Raw genomic sequence first — 9,430 nt, 5'->3', positions numbered from 1 at the left:
AGCAGAACCAGATACCACCCCGCAGTACAATATACTGCCCCAGCAGAACCAGATACCACTGTGCAGTACAATATACTGCCCCAGCAGAACCAGATACCACAGGGCAGTACAATACACTGCCCCAGCAGAACCAGATACCACTGTGCAGCACAATACACTGCTCCAGCAGAACCAGATACCACCGTGCAGCACAATACACTGCCCCAGCAGAACCAGATACCACAGTGCAGTACAATACACTGCCCCAGCAGAACCAGATACCACCATGCAACACAATACACTGCCCCAGCAGAACTAGATACCACAGTGCAGTACAATACACTGCCCCAGCAGACCAGATACCACTGTGCAGCACAATACACTTCCCCAGCAGAACCAGATACCACAGTGCAGCACAATATATTGCTCCAGCAGAACCAGATACCACAGTGCAGTACAATATACTGCCCCAGCAGAACCAGATACCACAGTGCAGTACAATATACTGCCCCAGCAGAACCAGATACCACAGTGCAGTACAATACACTGCCCCAGCAGAACCAGATACCACCGTGCAGCACAACATACTGCCCCAGCAGAACCAGATACGACAGTGCAGTACAATACACTGCCCCAGCAGAACCAGATACCACAGTGCAGTACAATACACTGCCCCAGCAGAACCAGATACCACCGTGCAGCACAACATACTGCCCCAGCAGAACCAGATACCACAGTGCAGTACAATACACTGCCCAAGAAAACCCAATACCACCGTGCAGCACAATATACTGCCCCAGCAGAACCAGAAACCACCGTGCAGCACAATATACTGCTCCAGCAGAACCAGATACCACCGTGCAGCACAATACACTGCCCTACCAGAACCAAATACCACAGTGCAGTAGAATACACTGCCTCAGCAGAACCAGATACCACAGTGCAGTACAATATATTGCTCCAGCAGAACCAGATACCACTATGCAGCACAATACACTGCCCCAGCAGAACCAGATACCACAGTGCAGTACAATTCACTGCCCCAGCAGAACCAGATACCACAGTGCAGTACAATTCACTGCCCCAGCAGAACCAGATACTACCGTGCAGCACAATACACTGCCCCAGCAGAACCAGATACCACCGTACAGCACAATACACTGCCCCAGCAAAACCAGATACCACAGTGCAGTACAATACACTGCCCCAGCAGAACCAGATACCACCGTGCAGCACAATACACTGCCCCAGCAGAACCAGATACCACCCTGCAGTACAATATACTGCCCCAGCAGAACCAGAAACCACCCTGCAGTACAATATACTGCCCCAGCAGAACCAGATACCACCGTACAGCACAATACACTGCCCCAGCAGAACCAGATACCACAGTGCAGTACAATTCACTGCCCCAGCAGAACCAGATACCACAGTGCAGCACAATATACTGCTCCAGCAGAACCAGATACCACCGTGCAGCACAATACACTGCCCCTGCAGTACAATATACTGCCCCAGCAGAACCAGATACCACCCTGCAGTACAATATACTGCCCCAGCAGAACCAGATACCACCGTACAGCACAATACACTGCCCCAGCAGAACCAGATACCACAGTGCAGTACAATTCACTGCCCCAGCAGAACCAGATACCACAGTGCAGCACAATATACTGCTCCAGCAGAACCAGATACCACCGTGCAGCACAATAAACTGCCCCAGCAGAACTAGATACCACAGTGCAGCATAATATACTGCTCCAGCAGAACCAGATACCACCGTGCAGCACAATATACTGCCCCAGCAGAACCAGATACCACAGTGCAGTACAATTCACTGCCCCAGCAGAACCAGATACCACAGTGCAGTACAATTCACTGCCCCAGCAGAACCAGATACTACCGTGCAGCACAATACACTGCCCCAGCAGAACCAGATACCACCGTGCAGCACAACATACTGCCCCAGCAGAACCAGATACGACAGTGCAGTACAATACACTGCCCCAGCAGAACCAGATACCACAGTGCAGTACAATACACTGCCCCAGCAGAACCAGATACCACCGTGCAGCACAACATACTGCCCCAGCAGAACCAGATACCACAGTGCAGTGCAGTACAATACACTGCCCAAGAAAACCCAATACCACCGTGCAGCACAATATACTGCCCCAGCAGAACCAGAAACCACCGTGCAGCACAATATACTGCTCCAGCAGAACCAGATACCACCGTGCAGCACAATACACTGCCCCAGCAGAACCAGATACCACAGTGCAGTACAATTCACTGCCCCAGCAGAACCAGATACCACAGTGCAGTACAATTCACTGCCCCAGCAGAACCAGATACTACCGTGCAGCACAATACACTGCCCCAGCAGAACCAGATACCACCGTACAGCACAATACACTGCCCCAGCAAAACCAGATACCACAGTGCAGTACAATACACTGCCCCAGCAGAACCAGATACCACCGTGCAGCACAATACACTGCCCCAGCAGAACCAGATACCACCCTGCAGTACAATATACTGCCCCAGCAGAACCAGATACCACCCTGCAGTACAATATACTGCCCCAGCAGAACCAGATACCACCGTACAGCACAATACACTGCCCCAGCAGAACCAGATACCACAGTGCAGTACAATTCACTGCCCCAGCAGAACCAGATACCACAGTGCAGCACAATATACTGCTCCAGCAGAACCAGATACCACCGTGCAGCACAATACACTGCCCCTGCAGTACAATATACTGCCCCAGCAGAACCAGATACCACCCTGCAGTACAATATACTGCCCCAGCAGAACCAGATACCACCGTACAGCACAATACACTGCCCCAGCAGAACCAGATACCACAGTGCAGTACAATTCACTGCCCCAGCAGAACCAGATACCACAGTGCAGCACAATATACTGCTCCAGCAGAACCAGATACCACCGTGCAGCACAATAAACTGCCCCAGCAGAACTAGATACCACAGTGCAGCATAATATACTGCTCCAGCAGAACCAGATACCACAGTGCAGTACAGTACACTGCCCCAGCAGAACCAGATACCACAGTGCAGTACAATACACTGCCTCAGCAGAACCAGATACCACCGTGCAGCACAATACACTGCCCCAGCAGAACCAGATACCACCCTGCAGTACAATATACTGCCCCAGCAGAACCAGATACCACCCTGCAGTACAATATACTGCTCCAGCAGAACCAGATACCACCGTGCAGGACAATGCACTTTCCCAGCAGAACCAGATACCACCGTGCAGCACAATATACTGCCCAAGAAAACCCAATACCACCGTGCAGCACAATATACTGCCCCAGCAGAACCAAATACCACCGTGCAGCACAATATACTGCCTCAGGAGAACCAGATACCACCGTGCAGCACAATACACTGCTCCAGCAGAACCAGATACCACAGTGCAGAACAATACACTGCCACCGCAGAAGCAGATACCACAGTGCAGCACAAAATACTGTCCCAGCAGAACCAGATACCACCGTGCAGCAGAATTTTTAATAGTTGATTGTGCAGGTTTGACTTATTTGATATGTTTACATCACATTGGGCTGTAAGTCCCATGTATGTGCTTATCTGTATATACAAAGGCGAAAGTTTGTATATTTATTCTTCAAATTTGCTACATATACTCTTCATGATCCAACTTAAAGGGGTTGTCCGCTTTTGTAATATTGATGACCTAGCCTCAGGACAGGTCATCAATATCTGATTGCACTTCCACCTTTTAGCTGTTTAAAGAGACTGCAGCGCTTGTAATTCTTAGAGACTGTCCTGGCAAATATGCTCTGGGATGGGAATAGGTGGGGCTTACTCAAGCCCGCCCATAATTAGGTGTTAAAATGGAAGGTTTGGGGTGTTCCTAGGGGTTGGGCGTTGATTCCCCGATTTTACCAACTGAAATGTTGGTAAAGTATGGAGTCTGACCCCCATTGATCTGATATTGATGACCTATCCTGAGGATAGGTCATAAATGTAAAAAAAAGCAAACAACCCCTTTAAGATACAAGGGGGGTGGGGGGTCAAGTCCATCCGACAGGGTTTGGGAAGGTTCTAATAAAGTAATGGGTTTTTTATTTAGCGTGCATGTAACTGCAGTGCTCCAGACTAAAAAAATAAATAAACAAGAGCCATTGGCTCCTAAACTGAAACATTTTTAGTCGCCAAATTGAAAATATATATAATTATAATAAATAAAAAAATGATTTGAGAAGATGAGACGCAGGTCACAGTAATGAGCTAGCAGTACATATAGAAGAATACAGCACCACATACCTCTTACATCCAGTGACATCTGTCGAGTAGACCTTCTCTATCCTCTTCTCCTCCATTTGACCCAGACCTCCATAATGCCATCTAGAGTGCCCCCTGTATTTCCCCCCCACACAGTAGTATCTTCCCCCCTCACGTAGTAATTTTCTCCCACACTGCCCCCATATAGTAAATTCCCCACACATAGTAATTACTCCCCCACCGTAGAAATATGCTCCACAGTAATAATTTCCCCCCATATTGTCCTCTAGTGCCCCACTTATGGCTGGTAATGTCTCCCAGTGCCCCTTCTGGAAAGTAATGTCCCCCAGTGCCCTTCTTACAAACAGTAATGGCCCCCCAGTGCCCCCCTTATGGCCAGTAATGTCCCCCCTGCCCCCCGTACGGACAGTAATGTCCCCCCTGCCCACCGTACTGACAGTAATGTCCCCCACTGCCCCCATTACGGCCAGTAATGTCCTCCCAGTGCCCCCCTTACAGCCAGCAATTTCCCCCAGTGCCCCCATTACGGCCAGTAAAGTCCCCCTCCAGTGCCCGCCTTACGGCCAGTAATGTCCCCCTGTCACGGTAGGTAAGATAAGGGAAGTAAACAGAACAAGGCAAGGCAAACAAAAACAACTGACTAGGCCCCCACTTTCCCTAAGCTGCTATGCCCATGTGCATATCTGGATGGTAGATATGCACATGCCCACGTACCTAGGACTGTAACACACTGAACCAAACCCTAAGCTGTAGGGAAGAGGGAAAGAGATAACCCAGCTCCTTCTACAACCGAAGGAGCTAGCGTCACCCTAGAGGCCTAGTCAAAACAGACAGAAGGAAAAAGGGAAAAGGACTTATCTTGAGATGTGTTGGAGTAGACGATCCACCAAACTTCCAGAGCTCACACAAGGCATAACTATAACCCGCAAAGGCTATAGGGTGAGAGGGGAATAAATAGCCTCACCAATTACCTAAAGAACAACAGCTGGGAGGAGGTGGGATTCAGCTCAAACCCATAACAAAACAAACTGTCAGATCGAGTCACGTGCAGCAATTCTGACAGATCTCCTTAGAACACCTGCAGGGCGTTACAGTACCTTCCCCCCCCCCCCCCCCTCCCCCTCTACGGGTGACCTCCGGACACCCAGGACCAACTTTATCCGGGTGTGCCCTGTGAAAGGCCTTCACAAGGCGGCTAGCATTAACATCTGAAGCCGGAACCCACATTCTTTCCTCGGGACCATATCCCCTCCAATGCACCAGGTACTGAAGGGAACCCCGAAGAACACGTGAGTTGAGAATTCTAGAGATCTGAAACTCCAGATTACCATCAACCAAAACAGGAGGAGGAGGCAAAGGAGATGGTTCCACAGGATCCACGTATTTCTTCAACAAGGACCTGTGAACCACATTATGGATCTTCCAGGCCTGCGGAAGTTCCAGACGAAACGCCACCGGATTGACAATGGCTGAGATTTTGTAAGGGCCAATAAATCTTGGACCCAATTTCCAAGAGGGTACCTTCAGGACAACCACACCAAATCACCCACACACAGGTCCGGACCAGTCATACGTCTCTTGTCAGCCATCCGTTTATACACTGCGTGCAGAATTATTAGGCAAATGAGTATTTTGACCACATCATCCTCTTTATGCATGTTGTCTTACTCCAAGCTGTATAGGCTCGAAAGCCTACTACCAATTAAGCATATTAGGTGATGTGCATCTCTGTAATGAGAAGGGGTGTGGTCTAATGACATCAACACCCTATATTAGGTGTGCATAATTATTAGGCAACTTCCTTTCCTTTGGCAAAATGGGTCAAAAGAAGGACTTGACAGGCTCAGAAAAGTCAAAAATAGTGAGATATCTTGCAGAGGGATGCAGCACTCTTAAAATTGCAAAGCTTCTGAAGCGTGATCATCGAACAATCAAGCGTTTCATTCAAAATAGTCAACAGGGTCGCAAGAAGCGTGTGGAAAAACCAAGGCGCAAAATAACTGCCCATGAACTGAGAAAAGTCAAGCGTGCAGCTGCCAAGATGCCACTTGCCACCAGTTTGGCCATATTTCAGAGCTACAACATCACTGGAGTGCCCAAAAGCACAAGGTGTGCAATACTCAGAGACATGGCCAAGGTAAGAAAGGCTGAAAGACGACCACCACTGAACAAGACACACAAGCTTAAACGTCAAGACTGATTTTTCTAAGGTTTTATGGACTGATGAAATGAGAGTGAGTCTTGATGGGCCAGATGGATGGGCCCGTGGCTGGATTGGTAAAGGGCAGAGAGCTCCAGTCCGACTCAGACGCCAGCAAGGTGGAGGTGGAGTACTGGTTTGGGCTGGTATCATCAAAGATGAGCTTGTGGGGCCTTTTCGGGTTGAGGATGGAGTCAAGCTCAACTCCCAGTCCTACTGCCAGTTTCTGGAAGACACCTTCTTCAAGCAGTGGTACAGGAAGAAGTCTGCATCCTTCAAGAAAAACATGATTTTCATGCAGGACAATGCTCCATCACACGCGTCCAAGTACTCCACAGCGTGGCTGGCAAGAAAGGGTATAAAAGAAGAAAATCTAATGACATGGCCTCCTTGTTCACCTGATCTGAACCCCATTGAGAACCTGTGGTCCATCATCAAATGTGAGATTTACAAGGAGGGAAAACAGTACACCTCTCTGAACAGTGTCTGGGAGGCTGTGGTTGCTGCTGCACGCAATGTTGATGGTGAACAGATCAAAACACTGACAGAATCCATGGATGGCAGGCTTTTGAGTGTCCTTGCAAAGAAAGGTGGCTATATTGGTCACTGATTTGTTTTTGTTTTGTTTTTGAATGTCAGAAATGTATATTTGTGAATGTTGAGATGTTATATTGGTTTCACTGGTAAAAATAAATAATTGAAATGGGTATATATTTGTTTTTTGTTAAGTTGCCTAATAATTATGCACAGTAATAGTCACCTGCACACACAGATATCCCCCTAAAATAGCTAAAACTAGAAACAAACTAAAAACTACTTCCAAAAATATTCAGCTTTGATATTAATGAGTTTTTTGGGTTCATTGAGAACATGGTTGTTGTTCAATAATAAAATTAATCCTCAAAAATACAACTTGCCTAATAATTCTGCACTCCCTGTATCTTTCACCCATTTTTTTCAAATTAACTTGAATCTTCCGCCAGATAGATGACCAAGAGGAAGAGAATCTCTCCTCTTCTGGTATCCCAGAAGATTCGGTCTCAGAAAAGTAACAAACTGAGGGTGAAAACCATATGCGCCAAAAAATGGTGACTTATTAGTTGACTCCTGCCTACGGTTATTCAAGGCAAACTCAGCTAAAGACAAGAACGAGGACCACTCATCCTGATTCTCAGCGACAAAACACCTCAAATAGGTCTCTAGGTTTTGGTTAGTGCACTCAGTTTGACCATGCGACAGGATGAAAAGCCGGAAACCACTGAATACTCAGACAAGAACAAAACGCCCTCCTAAACCTGGAAACAAATTGCGTCCCCCTATCAGACACCACATCAGAGGGAATGCCATGTAATTTCACAATGTTATCAATAAAAACCTGAGCGAGAGTTTTCACATTGGGCAAACCTGATAATGGTACAAAGTGAGCCATCTTGCTGAAGCGGTCCACTACCACCAAAATCACAGTTTTCCCAGAGGAACTTGGCAAATCAGTAATGAAGTCCATGGACAAATGCGTCCAAGGACAAGATGGACAAAGGAAGAAGAGATACTGATGGCCGAGTGTGAGCCACCTTCGGGCGTGCACAGGTCTCACAAGCTGCTACATAACCCTTTAACACCTTTACGTACGCAACCCTGGCCACCAGAAGCTCTGGGAAATAAGATCTACAGTGAATCTACTTCCAGGATGTCCCGCAAGAACAGTATCATGATGTTCCTTGAACACTTTGTATCGCAGTTCAGAAGGAACAAACAACTTGCCTGGAGGACAAGAATCAGGGGCCTCCTCTCGAGCCCCCAACATGTCTCCAGCTCGGGGTAAAGAGCGGAAACCACCACCCCCTCATCCAAAATCGGAGTGGGATCCTCTGAATCTCCCCCCCCCCAGGAAAGCTACGTGACAACGCATCCGCTTCGATGTTTTTAATCCCAGGGCGATAGCTGACAACCAAATTGAAACTGGTAAAAAACAATGACCATCTAGCCTGCCTAGGATTCAAACGCTTTGTGGATTGCAGGTAAGCCAGATTCTTATGGTCAGTAAATATCGTAATCAGATGAGTGGCCCCTTCTAGCCAATAACGCCACTCTTCAAAGGCCAATTTGATGGCCAACAACTCCCTATTCCCAACATCATAATTTCTTTCGGCAGCCGAGAGTTTCTTTGACAAAAAAGCACACGGGCGCCATTTGCTAGGAGAGGGACCCTGCGACAAGACTGCTCCGACTCCCACTTCTGACGCGTCAACCTCCACAATGAAGAATTGAGACACATTAGGTTGCATCAGAATGGGAGCAGAAGCAAAACATTTCCTAATAGCAGAAAAAAAAAACTGTAATGCCTCATGCGACCAGACAGAGAAGTCAGCGCCCTTCCTAGTCATATCTGTCAAAGGCTTGACAATGGTGGAATAATTCAGGATGAATTTTCTGTAGTAATTAGTAAATCCTAAAAAACGCATCAGGGCTTTCTGATTCTCCAGCCGGTCGCATTCCAGTACCGCACTGACCTTTTTGGGATCCATACGAAAACCGGAGGCAGAAAGTAAGTTCCCCAAAAACGGCAGCTCCTGAACAGCAAACACACATTTTTCCAATTTAGCATACAATTTATTCTCCCGAAGGAGCAATAACACTTGTCTCAAATGATCATGATGAGTCTTCATATCGGGTGAGTAAATTAGTATCGAGGTCATCGAGGTAAATAACAACGAACCTCCCCACCAAATGATGAAAGATGTCATTGATAAAGCGCTGAAAGACTGCTGGAGCATTAGTTAAACCAAAGAGCATGACTAGGTTCTCGAAGTGACCCTCGGGGGTATTGAAGGCCGTTTTCCATTCATCTCCTTCCCTGATTCTGATCAGATTATAAGCTCCTCTTAAATCCAACTTAGAAAACACCTTGGCACCAACAATCTGATCAAATAGATCCGGAATCAAGGGAAGGGGA

The sequence above is a fragment of the Bufo bufo genome, chromosome 3, assembly GCF_905171765.1.
Source record: "Bufo bufo chromosome 3, aBufBuf1.1, whole genome shotgun sequence".
Lineage (NCBI taxonomy): Eukaryota > Metazoa > Chordata > Amphibia > Anura > Bufonidae > Bufo > Bufo bufo.
The sequence above is the reverse complement of the archived record's forward strand: the minus strand, read 5'-3'. Positions refer to the sequence as shown.